Below are 12904 nucleotides of genomic sequence, written 5' to 3'. Positions count from 1 at the left end.
GGAGCACGACTCACACGGGCATAGCACACACCCATGCCATTCTAACAGGCTCAAACACGGCCTGAAGTAATCACACACGGGCGTGTCCCTGCCGAGCCCAAGTTAAGTCTAATTTGGAAAAGGCCACTTTTGAGGGCTTCTAGGCATTCCAAAGCCTATAAATACACCCTAGAAGAGGAGAAAAAGGGAGACGGAGAATAGAGGGTAAGGAATTACTCCAAGAAAGCCGATTGATCCATCTCAGAAGCTGAATTCATCATCAAGACTGAAGATCTCTCCTCAATTTCCCTTCAAGAGTTTTGGGTTTTCTTTATGTTTTGTATTTGTTATTCTTCTAAGATGTCTTCTTATTTAGTTATGAATTAAATCCCCTAAATACCAAAGGGGAATGAAACCTAAGACGAATCTTGTTATTATTTTCTGAATCGTATGATAAATAACTTGTTCTTAATTATGTGTTCTTAATTCTTGTTTTGATATCCCAGGATACTGATTCAAGACATGCTCTTACTCAGAGGAGGAATAGACCCTATCTAAGAGTACTTTTTTCATAATTAAGAGAAGTTGATTGCGCGCCTAGAAATAGGGTGACAAGATTTTGCCGGATTAGGGTGAAACCTAATAAGGGGATCCATAGATCGAGTTAATGGAACCCTAGAGTGTTAATTAGAGAAAAGTCTTGGTTATTCAATCTAGGGATTAGACGCTATTAGTTTTGAATAAGGATAAAAACATAACTTAGGGATCTCTACGGAACAAGTTGAATGAATAAATCGTCCGATTCGAAGCCAAAATAACAAGTAAAGTCTAGGTGGATTTTTCCTTAGGTATTGTCTCAAGTCAATCAATTTCCCAAAAGCAATTTCCCAATTCTTTTCTCTGTGCATTCTTAGTTTAGATAATTAGTTAATTAAAACAAAACCTCATTATTCTTAGGCTAGATAATAAAAAGACAGTCATTACTAGTACTTTTAGTTCCTTTGGGTTCGACAATCCGATCTTACTAAAACTATACTACTGTTCGATAGGTATACTTGCCTACATCGCGATAATAGTTAGTTCAAGAATGAGTAATTATAAATATTTAAAACCTATCACGAAACCCCGCGATCAAGTTTTTGGCGTCGTTTTCGGGGAACTAAGATATTAGGAACGCTCAATTTTTATTACTTTAGCCATTTATTTTTCTTGCAATTTAATTTAATTTTATTAATTTACTTTCTCCTTCTCTTGGCAGGTTTTTATAGTTTACGACTAGAAGAAACCCGTCAGGACCATTACTTTTTGACGAAGAAATCGATCGTACAGTTCGTAGAAACCAAAAAGAAATAAGGCGCAGCTTAAGATACACGGAGAACGAGTAAGAAGACAATACTCAACCCCCAATCGAAGAGATGGCTGAAAACCAAGGCAATCAGCTACCTCCTGCAATTGCGGCCAATCAAAATTCTTCTCCACGCACTATATATGATTATGCTAAACCTTCTTTAATAGGAACTGAATCTAGCATAGTTAGACCGGCTGTAGCTGCAAATACTTTTGAACTGAAACCTAACACAATTCAAATGATACAGTAGTTTGTTCAGTTTGATGGTTTGCAGGATGAAGATCCCAACGCTCACTTAGCAAACTTCCTGGAATTTTGTGATACATTTAAAATCAATGGCGTTTCTGATGATGCCATTCATCTTCAGTTATTTTTTTTCACTGAGAAACAAAGCTAAACAGTGGTTGAACTCATTACCATGAGGGTCAATTTTTACTTGGGAACAAATGACCGAAAATTTTTTACTAAAATACTTTCCGCTGGCTAAAACGGCTAAATTACATAATGATATCTCTTCTTTTGCGCAGATAGATTTTTGAAACACTTAACGATGCATGGGAGAGATACAAGGACTTACTGAGAAGGTGCCTTTACCATGGGTTGCTGCTTTGGCTTCATGTACAAACATTCCACAATGGTCTGAATCCCTCGACTCGGCAAATGGTTGACACAGCTGCTGACGGAACCATCAACAATAAAACACCGGAAGATGCCTATGAATTTATAGAGGAGATGTCACTAAATAACTATCAGTGGAAAGTTATGAGGATAAAGCCAACGAAAATAGTCGGTGTTTATAATGTCGACTCAGTTACTATGCTGTCAAATCAGGTAGAACTTCTCAATAAAAAGATTGATGGTTTACTTGGTTCTACACAGGTACATCCAGTAATGAGGTGTGACTCAAGTGGAGAAGGTTTGCATACAGAATATCAATCCTTCAATCCTACAACCGAAGAGGAACAAGTCAACTATATGGGTAACAATAACTTTAGATCTCAAAATAACCCATACAGTAACATTTACAATGCAGGTTGGAGGAACTACCCAAATTTCTCCTGGGTTGGTTAAGGGAATCAAAAGCTACAAAATCCTCAGGGTTTTCAATAGCCACCTTATCAACAAGAGAAAAAACCAAGCCTTGAGGAGATGCTCTCAAAATTCATATCAGTGTCACCGAGACAACACTTAAAAATCAACAAGCATCGATCCAAGGACTCGAGACTTAGATAGGCCAGCTATCCAAACTAATCTCCGAATGACCACAAGGTAGCTTACCAAGTAATACTGAACCTAACCCAAGGGAACACCTCAACGCAATTAGTACTCAAGATAAGGAAGGATTCATTGCTCTTAAGCCAGAATTGATGCAAGAAACTGTGGTGAGCAAAGGTAAAAGTGAGGTAAGTCATGACAAAACGGTAGATGAAGAATATAGACCTCGTGTCCCATACCTTAACGCGACAATAAAAGACCGCTCAGATGAACAATTCGGTAAATTCCTTAAACTTTTAAAAAAATTAAATATTAGCTTACCGTTTATTGAAGCTTTGTCGCAAATGCCAAATGCAACGAAATTTTTAAAAGAACTTTTAGTAAATAAGCGGAAGCTGGACGAAGCGTCGCATGTGGAGCTAAATGCAGTCTGCTCAGCTATTCTACAGAATAAGCTACCCCACAAATTGAAAGATCCAAGGATTTTTACAATTCCTTGCTTAATTGGTAGTTTAGATATAAGTCATGCATTAGCTGATTTCGGGGCTAGTATTAACGTCATGCCTTACAAAATGTTTAAGCAACTTGGTCTTGGGAAACCTAAACAAACTAGGATGAGCATTCAATTGGCAGATAAAACTATAAGATTCCCTAGGGGTAATATTGAAGATGTACTCGTGAAAGTAGATAAGTTCATATTCCCCGTTGATTTCGTTATTCTAGACATAGAGGAGGATAATAACACCCCTTTGATTTTAGGGAGGCCTTTTTTAGCAACCGCTAAAACAATTATTGATGTTGGCATAGGTGAGCTTACACTTCATGTGGGAGATGAAACGATCACCCTTCAAGCTCGTAATTCTGGCATCACATCGAACATTGAAGGTAATAGTCCACACCAATCTACTAAAACTAACAATATGACACAGCCTACTTTGCAGAAATTAAGTTTCAAAGAAGTTCACGAGCCATGTTCTAGCAATGATAGAGGATACACTCATGAAGAACAAAGGCTACGGATGGAGGAGCTAGACGAATGGCGAGCACATAAACCAAGAACACACGATAAACCAAAATTACGCCAGAAGGAGTTCGATACCTCTCCGAATCAACTTAGGGTTGGTGATAAAGTCTTACTAGATGCCCCAGATCCCCACATTGTCACTACCACACCGGATGAGGAAATCCCTCTTACAATACTCAGTCTTTTTCTATTCGGTACAGTGGAGGTGAGTCATCCCAAGTTCAGCACTTTTAAAGTAAACAACACCCGATTAAAACCTTATCTTGATGAGATTAATAGCAGGAATGAGGAGTACAAACTCCTCAAACCACCCTGACCATTCACTAGAGAGGTAAGTTGAGCTTAGACTATAAATAAGCGCTTCTCAAGAGGCAACCCAAGCACTAACATATTTTCATTTCTTTATTTTTAATTTCTAATACTTTCAATAATTAAATTTATCTTTGAATTGCAGAGTTTTTCAGCCCACACGGCATGACACATGACCATGCTTAAAGCCGTGTGACCAACACGGATAGAAACATGGCCGTGCGATATGGCTGTGCAGAAACAGAGTAGAAGATTTCCCTAAACACGGGCTGCAATAAAATGTCATGGCCGTGCGACATGGCCGTGGTTAAATCTGCCAAATAAACACGGGCGTGTGACATGCCCATGTCTAGCACCAGTGGACAACACTGTCAGAATGACACGGGTGTGCGAAAACCTACATGACCATGGAAGAAGCGAACCACACCAGACACGATCGTGTGACACGATCATGTAGCCACATGGCCTATACACACGGGCGTGTGAAAAGGCCGTGTGACGACAACACAATTCGCGACGAACATGGACGGGACACGAACCACACAGGCGTGTGCACCGGCCGTGCCACTTGAAAAATTAGAATAATTATCTTATTTTATTTCTCTTTCATTAAGTTTTTAAGATTCATTTGTTTTCCTTTTAAAAATGGCTTACCTTCAGAGTGAAGCTTGCCATCCAGAGTTATCTCCAATACTCGATCTCGTCAATCCAAGAAAATCATCCATTCTTAATACAGGAAGTTTCACTTCTCTCCCTATCTTAATTTTATATATTTTGTAATACCTATCTTTGTACATTAAGGGCAATGTACATCTTAAGTGTGGGGGGTATTCATTTCATTATCAGAAAAATCCCTGAATGATTACCTTGTTCTCTTGAAAAGCTCTCATATCATATTTAGGATAAATTTTAATTGATTTATGATCTTGATTGATATATCTTGAATTAAAACATAGGGATTTATGTATTGATTATTTAAATTTTAAGACATTAGAGAATCAAGCATGATAAGTTGATTTTTAAGAATTTAAAATTATAGGTTGTTTCCCCAAGTCTAGGATTACTTTGAATTGGAATTCACGAGTCTAAACATCAAAAAGCCATAATTTTTGTGAGATTTTTTAGCCTTTTGAGCAACTATTCATCCTTTCATGCTCACTTTTATTATTGCTTTGAGTGCATCAGTATTGAACTGTTATTCTAGAACTTGCTTGATTATGCATGTCGAGACCACACCATTTGATTTGATATATCAAAATGATTAAGACACTTAGGATTAACCCACTTATGCCATGAAAATCCTACCTCCACATTAACCCCTAATAAACCCCCTTGAGCCTAACAAGCCATTCCTTGTATTAACCTTAATATTAACCCTTAACCCATTATTGTTGAAATCCCCTAAATTAATCCCTATTTTTGTCGAGATTTGAATTGAATAAATTGTTTAGCTATGTCTTGTTCTTAATAGCAAGTCTATGTTATGTAACTTGTTCTTAAAAAAAAAGAAAAACTATGTATGCATATCTGTAATTTCATATTCTAAGAGAAGCTCTGTTGTATGCAAGTGAAGATTAACTATTTTTTTAGTTAGGCAATTTTTCAATTCAATCTCGATTCTAACCTTTTCTTTCAGCTTGTGACCACACCCCCTAACCAAGCCTCATTACAACCCTCTAAAAACCTTTTGATTGATGTATCATCTTAAATTATAGTGGTGGAGATTTGATTTTCGTGCAAGCCTATGGCAATGACTTTCCATTATTGACTATTGAGTGCTTCCTTTATTGTCCTTAAAACACCTCGAGTGATTTGAGAGAATCTTTAGTGAGGATATAAAACTCTATGATATTCTAAATAAAAAGTAATTACTTAGATGAGGGAAGACACCTATGTTTTCGGAATAAAATGCTCAACTTGGAATGATTGAAACTTTTATGTTCTTTTAGTTAAATTCTCAATGTATGGTTACCTATGGATTAATTTGAGATATTATTGATATAAATTATAAGTTGAGAAGAATTTATTTTGATTATGAGTTGAGGATTTTGCTTGAGGACAAGCAAATGCTTAAGTGTGGGGGTATTTGATAAACTGTAATTTATACATATTTTTCCCCATATTTAACGCATTTTATGGATGATTTTTCATTAGAATTGGTGAATTCGATGCTCCTAATGCTTCAATTTCATGTTTTATACTTAGGAGAGCATAAAAGAGCGAAAGGAACGAGAAATGAGACAAAAACGGAAAAAATGGGCCAAAGTACGAAATCAACACGGCCTGGACCTCCTCACACGGGTAGACCACACGGCCGTGTCAATCTGGCAGAATTAGAGCATAACTCACACGGGCATAGCACACGCTCGTGCCATTCTAACAGGCTCGATCACGACCTGAAGTAATCGCACACGGGCGTGTCACAAGGGCGTAACCTTGCCGAGCCCAAAGTCCAATTCGGAAAAGGCCACTTTTGAGGGCATCTAGGCATTCCAAAGCCTATAAATACACCCTAGAAGAGAAGAAAAAGGGAGACAGAGAATAGGGGGTAAGGAATTACTCCAAGAAAGCCGATTGATCCATCTCAGAAGCTGAATTCATCATCAAGGCTGAAGATCTCTCCTCAATTTCCCTTCAGGAGTTTTGGGTTTTCTTTATGTTTTGTATTTGTTATTCTTCTGAGATGTCTTCTTATTTAGTTATGAACTAAATCCCCTAAATACCTAAGGGAATGAAACCTAAGACGAATCTTGATATTATTTTCTGAATCGTATGATAAATATTTATCTTGTTCTTAATTATGTGTTCTTAATTCTTGTTTTGATATCCTAGGATACTGATTCAAGACATGCTCTTACTCAGAGGAGGAATAGACCCTGTCTAAGAGTACCTTTTTCATAATTAAGCGGAGTTGATTGCGCGCCTAGAAATAGGGTGACAAGATTTTACCGGATTAGGGTGAAACCTAATAAGGGAATCCATAGATCGAGTTAATGCAACCCTAGAGTGTTAATTAGAGAAAAGTCTCAGTTATTCAATCTAGGGATTAGACGTTATTAGTCTTGAATAGGGATAATAACATAACTTTGAGATCTCTACGGAACAAGTTGAATGAATAAATCGTCCGATTCAGAGCCAAAATAACAAGTAAAGTCTAGGTGGATTTTTCCTTAGGTATTGTCTCAAGTCAATCAATTTCCCAAAAGCAATTCCCCAATTCTTTTCTCTGTGCGTTTTTAGTTTAGATAATTAGTTAATTAAAACAAAACCCTATTATTCTTAGGCTAGATAATAAAAAGACAGTCATTACTAGTACTTTTAGTTCCTTTGGGTTCGACAATCTGATCTTGCTAAAACTATACTACTGTTCGATAGGTACACTTGCCTACATCGCGATAATAGTTAGTTCAAGAACGAGTAATTATAAATATTTAAAACCTATCATGAAACCCATAGATCAAGAAGAATCGCTCATTTCATTCTGTATTTGTTCAAATCCACAAGATACTAGCGCTTAAGTGAGTAATTTCACTATTACTCTTCCCACGCTTTATCTTTTCTCATGTTTACAAAAATTCAATCTTTTACATTAGTGGGGGAATGTTGATAATGTAAAAAAGTATTTTTAGAATATTTTTAGTTGTGGAAAATCTTCTGAATGTTGCAAAAAATATTTTCAGAATATTTTCGGTTGAGGAAAATCCTATGCTATTTTTGGAAATTGACACTATTATTTTACCATTTTTTCTTTCAAAAAACTTTATAAATAGAAGGTCATTCTCCTCATTTTTTATAGAACACAAGAAGAGAAAAACAACTTCATTTTGTTCTCTAAATTCTGGTGTTCTGCGAAATTACACGAGAAGGAATTTCTGTCTAAGAGATTGGGTTTTAAGCAGGACCGTCTGTGACCCCTCCAATCTTTCCTAGGAATTGAACCTACTATGGTTTTACCAGTTTTCTTCCATTTTATTTTCCGATCAGATATCCAACCAACTTATTTTGTTTTTTCAGTTTCGAGTCCTTTCGAGAAGAGCAATACACTACCTTTTTTATTTTGGTGTATGAATATTGAAGTACTATGTTAACCTTGGGGGCGACTCCCACTACACGATTACACTGATCAGGATGGATTTGCTTCTAAGGCAATGGTTATTCAATGACATTGTGATTGCTTTATTTATTAACACTCAGTTTGGTCTCCCGTCCGCACTAACAATTTTGTTTTGCTGTAGGATATTTCCAACATAAAATGTCTTTGAAAATATTGATTCAAGACCATTTTTATCTTATTGGGATATTTCAACCGATACAAATGCATACTTGTATCGATAGAAGTAAGTTGGAGAGGGCCCCAAGCATTCCTCCAGACTTCTACCAATACTTAGGGGCTTTTCTATCGATATTAAGGAGAAGTTCTACCAATACAAGTAAATTTGTATCTTTTCTGATACTATTATCAGTACAAGTCTGAACCCTTGAAACCCTCAAATTTCTATCGATACAAGTGCTCTTCTACCGATACATCAGGCTCTAACAATCAAATTTTTTAATACTTCTATCGGTATAAGGTCATTTGTATCGATACAAGTGGTTTGCATTCTGCAATTAGTGCTCAAATTTAATGTTACAATGGCTCTAATTTACTCCCAACGTCTCCAAACGTCCCCAAGGTTTTTAGAAGGCACAAATACAAGTCAATTATCCATATCGAAGACAAGGAACAAGTTTATAAAGTCAATTGTACAAAAACTCAATCTTTTCAATGATACTCTCTTTGTAATGCATACACACACTTGGAAATCTATCTCTTTTATTCTTTCAAGTGTTGTATTGTCATTGAGTGAGCTTAATCATTGTAATATCTTCTTTTGAGAGTTATATTTAATCTTTATTCTTATTTCTTTTTTTTAAGGGTTTCCTTAAGGTTTACCCAAAAACCTTAAGAGAAGTGGCACTATCTTGCTTATTTTAAAAAAAAGTGTTTGTAAAGGTTAAACATTATTCTTGAAAGGTTCAAATCTAGTGAATTTGAGAAATCTTTAGTTGTGGTAAGCTAAGGTAGTGGAGGTAAGAAATTGGGGCCGAACTACTATAAATTCTTGAGTCTTCATTATTTATCATATTTTCTTTAAGTTTTTAAAACACCAATTCACTCCCTTCTCGGTGATTATTGAGCTTAACAATTTCCTTAGATACTTCTTGAGTTTAATCATTGTTCAAACTTTATAATTGGATCACAAGATTGAAAGATTATTTTATCATTCTTTATTTGGATTTTTTTATTCTTGTTGGTGTTTAATCTATTTGATCTTTCATCAATGTTAAATTTTTTGATTTAGTTGTTTTAGGTTTTAAAATTATCATTCTTCAATATTTTGTTTTTTTTTTGTTAATTTTACTCTTTTAAGTTTAAAAAAATATCAAAACAAAAGGAATTTTACTATCCAAACCAACCCTTTTTTCAAAGATGCAGGTAGTCATTCATCATATTTTCGTTTTCAATTTAGATTTCATTTTCTTCTTTTATTTCTTAGCAGAATGAATCGGTTTGAAAAGTTAACAAAATTGTTCAATAAAAAAAGTTATGAAAGGAGGGGGTGATTTCAAAGAGAAAGGAGCACACTAACGAGAAGAAGAATGAGTTGAAATGGAAACTTATAGCAGCTGGCAAAAATTTTTAATGACATGTAAATCTATTCTTATTTAGCACTATATTATTGACCGGGGGACATAGTTGATGTGGTAGAAAACACCTACATAACAATTTTTCGTTAGATAATCTTACATTACCTTGACAAATGATAATGTGAGTTTTGTAAATAATTTACTTCCATTTTAATGATTTTGATTAATTTCACTTAAAAAAAACTAATGAATCAAATCTTTTAATTCTTTGGTATATTTTTTGAGAAACATTTTGATAATAACATCATCATCATCATAAATTGAGAGAAATTTATCATTTTGTCTATCATATTACAATTTGTCTCTTATATTTTAGTTGGAATAATAATAATTTATCATTTCCTTTTATCATTTCAAGCAAATTTTCCTTCAAACCATAACAAATAACATATTTTATTATTAAAAAATGTTTTTTTTCCTCTTTAGTTTGATTAAAAAATAAGCTTTGACCGTTGTCAGTTACTAAAGTTAAAATTACCTTTCAATTTCTTGTTGACAAAAAATTGAGTGGGTTTCAGGCGAAATTATTATCTATGGCAAGATGGGTCACTCTTGCAAAATTTGATCTTCTTGCTATATCGGGATATTTTATGCAATACACAATTATCCCAATAGGAGTTTGTCACAAAATTGAATCCATCGTCCGCAATTTTGTTTAGGGTTTGTTAATGGAGATGAGAAGATAGCTTTGGAAGATTGAGGGTCAGTTTGCCAACCTATCAACCATGGTGCTTTAGGATTGGGACTACTCGTTCCATAGAATATGTCTTTTCTTATGAAATTGGGATTTGATTTAATCACAAAAACTGATGTTTCTTGGGTTAAAGTACTTTGTAACGAGTACGAGATTGATGATAGATGTTCCCACTCTATCCGTAAAATTAATTGTTCCTTTGTTTGGCCCTCGTTCACTAACATTTTGGATTTGCTTCGAGAGAATATTGGTTAGAGCATTGGTAATGGTAAAACCATCATGCTATTTGAGGATCATTGGATACCAAATCTTGGTCTTTTAAAGCATTATAGTACATGGCCATGGGATACATGTGGAGTTTCTAAGTTGTAATAATCTGGTTTTCAACAGTGTCATAAAATTTAGTTTTGGACCAAATTTATTGAGTTAGGTTAGTAAATTATTAAAATAGAATAACTGCGTGTCAGGTACGAATCCAAAAGGTCGAGTTAGTGAGTGTTATTGAATTAAAACGGTTTATAAAAATGGAACAAGGACTAAATTGATTGGTAACTAAATAAGGTGGAATTTGATTTCCTTAAGTTTCCAAGTGCCTTAAATAACAATTATACTAAAGACATATTGTCAATTAAACCATTTATAAATAGGATTCATGATTCATTATTAATAGTTTCATCATTCTGCACTAACAAAAGTCTAAGCTTATTAATCCATTTGATTAACAATTAATTAAGTTGATTAACTAGTTAATTATATATACCATAAAATAGTGGGAGAGAGAAAGTGAGTTAAAACATCATCTTTCCCTCGTCGTCTTCATCGATTGCCTAAGAAAAGTATTCTCTTTTCTCATACCTTTCACCATTGTCGTACGTAGCTAAGGAAATTGGTAAGCCTTTCCATCAAATTTTTATTGAACTTTTGTTAAAATATAATAGATATTAAACACTCATTAGTTAATTTGATGAATTAATAAGATTTTAGATTAAATTCCATTGATGGTAGCTTAAGGAAAATTTAAAGCTTGATGTTCAAATTCATGCATGTTAATATTAGTTAAGATTACAATTATTTATGTTGAAATTGTAGTGAAAATTATTGAATTAGGCTAGAATTAAGCTCAGACTATATAGTTAAGTTGTGTAAATAAGGACCTAATTGATAAGGATCAAACTATAAGGTTTAATAATAAATAATGATTGTAGGATGTCTCTGTACTATATTTATTAAGCCTTATTTAAATTCGATTGGGTGATTTGTGAGATACAAGTGTCTCGAATAATAACGTTGTTAAGGACTAAATCAAATAATGCACATTCACGTTTAATCATCATGTTTCTATGCCCGAATTATATATTTAACGATTTCTTGTATCTAAATTTATCGTATACATCAAAAAGTAAAGGAAAAGGCAAAGTCGATAACAATTAGCTAATATGGTTTGTGCTATCATAATTTGAGTTCATTATATAAATATATGTATATGTTTGATTTGTTAATGTCCAAAAATGGTAATCTAATAATGTGAAATAAAGTACATATATACTTGATTAAATGATTTGTAATTGTTTGGTTGGTTGAATACATGTATATATGCTTGTTGATGAAATACGATTAATAATAATGATATTTCCCTTATTAACATGGTCAGATAGAGTCACGGGTATAATTGTCAAGCCATAGAGCTTGTTTTGATAAGTGAGAGATTCACCGCTATGTGCATACATACCGTGATAGTTCTCTAACACTCTAGGGATTGAGAACGTATCACCAGCTCAAATATCTTGCGGGTATGAATGTATTATAGTGTGGTTGGTGGGATTGATGCATTTATACCCTGATTAGCACTTTATTGCATATTTAGAGTGATGATGGATTGATTCGAGTATCTATTATTATATTCGATTTGGTTAATATGGAGTAAAAATGTAATATTGATTAATGTATACATGTGTAACTAAACTTAGATATAATTGTTGAAATGTTACATGATTTGATATGTTAAACTAGATGCAAATACCTTGATGGTGTATCGAAAACTATATCGAGTAGTTGAGCAAAGTATTAATATGAATCAGTTGAAATGATCAATGAATTATTAGTATATATGTATCATTTATGTTAATATTGAAATGGTTGGTTAACTCAAGTTATCTTGTTACTTATTTCTATTTGATTTTGTTATGTTTTTAATTGAATTCAAATTATGTTAGCACCATTAGTAATCATTACTCAATGTATGGATTTGTTTGTTTCTGTACCCAGGTCTCAGATAAAAGCTATAGAAATTTCTTGTCAAGCATCCAACTCTCCAGCCGATGATCGTTTTATGATTCACTAAACTAGACTATGATCATGACTAAGGCAAGCGCACCTATCGAATGGTAGTATAGTTACAGTGAGTCGGGAATATCGTATCCATAAGAACTACTAGTAATAACTAACTTTCTATTATTTAGCCTATAATTAAAGGGATCTGTTTTAATCTAAAATTAACTAAACTAATTAACTAATGAACGCGACAGAGAGTGAAGGAAATAATCGAATAAACCGATGATAAAGACAATACCCAAGGAAGAATCCACCTAGACTTCACTTATTATTCTCACTCTAAATTAAATGATTTATTCACTTGTCTTAATCTGTA

At 34.0% G+C, this 12904-nt stretch overlaps 1 non-coding gene across 1 annotated transcript; it reads right to left on the bottom strand.

The window, feature by feature from the left end:
* Positions 1-1822: 1822 nt before the first annotated feature.
* LOC121230145 (small nucleolar RNA R71) lies at positions 1823-1929 on the bottom strand. Its single transcript, XR_005928097.1, has one exon. It is a non-coding gene; the product is annotated as a small nucleolar RNA R71 (small nucleolar RNA).
* Between the last annotated feature and the right edge of the window lie 10975 nt (positions 1930-12904).

This window comes from Gossypium hirsutum, chromosome A05 (genome assembly GCF_007990345.1).
Source record: "Gossypium hirsutum isolate 1008001.06 chromosome A05, Gossypium_hirsutum_v2.1, whole genome shotgun sequence".
Lineage (NCBI taxonomy): Eukaryota > Viridiplantae > Streptophyta > Magnoliopsida > Malvales > Malvaceae > Gossypium > Gossypium hirsutum.
This window is presented reverse-complemented; position numbering and strand designations above follow the sequence as displayed.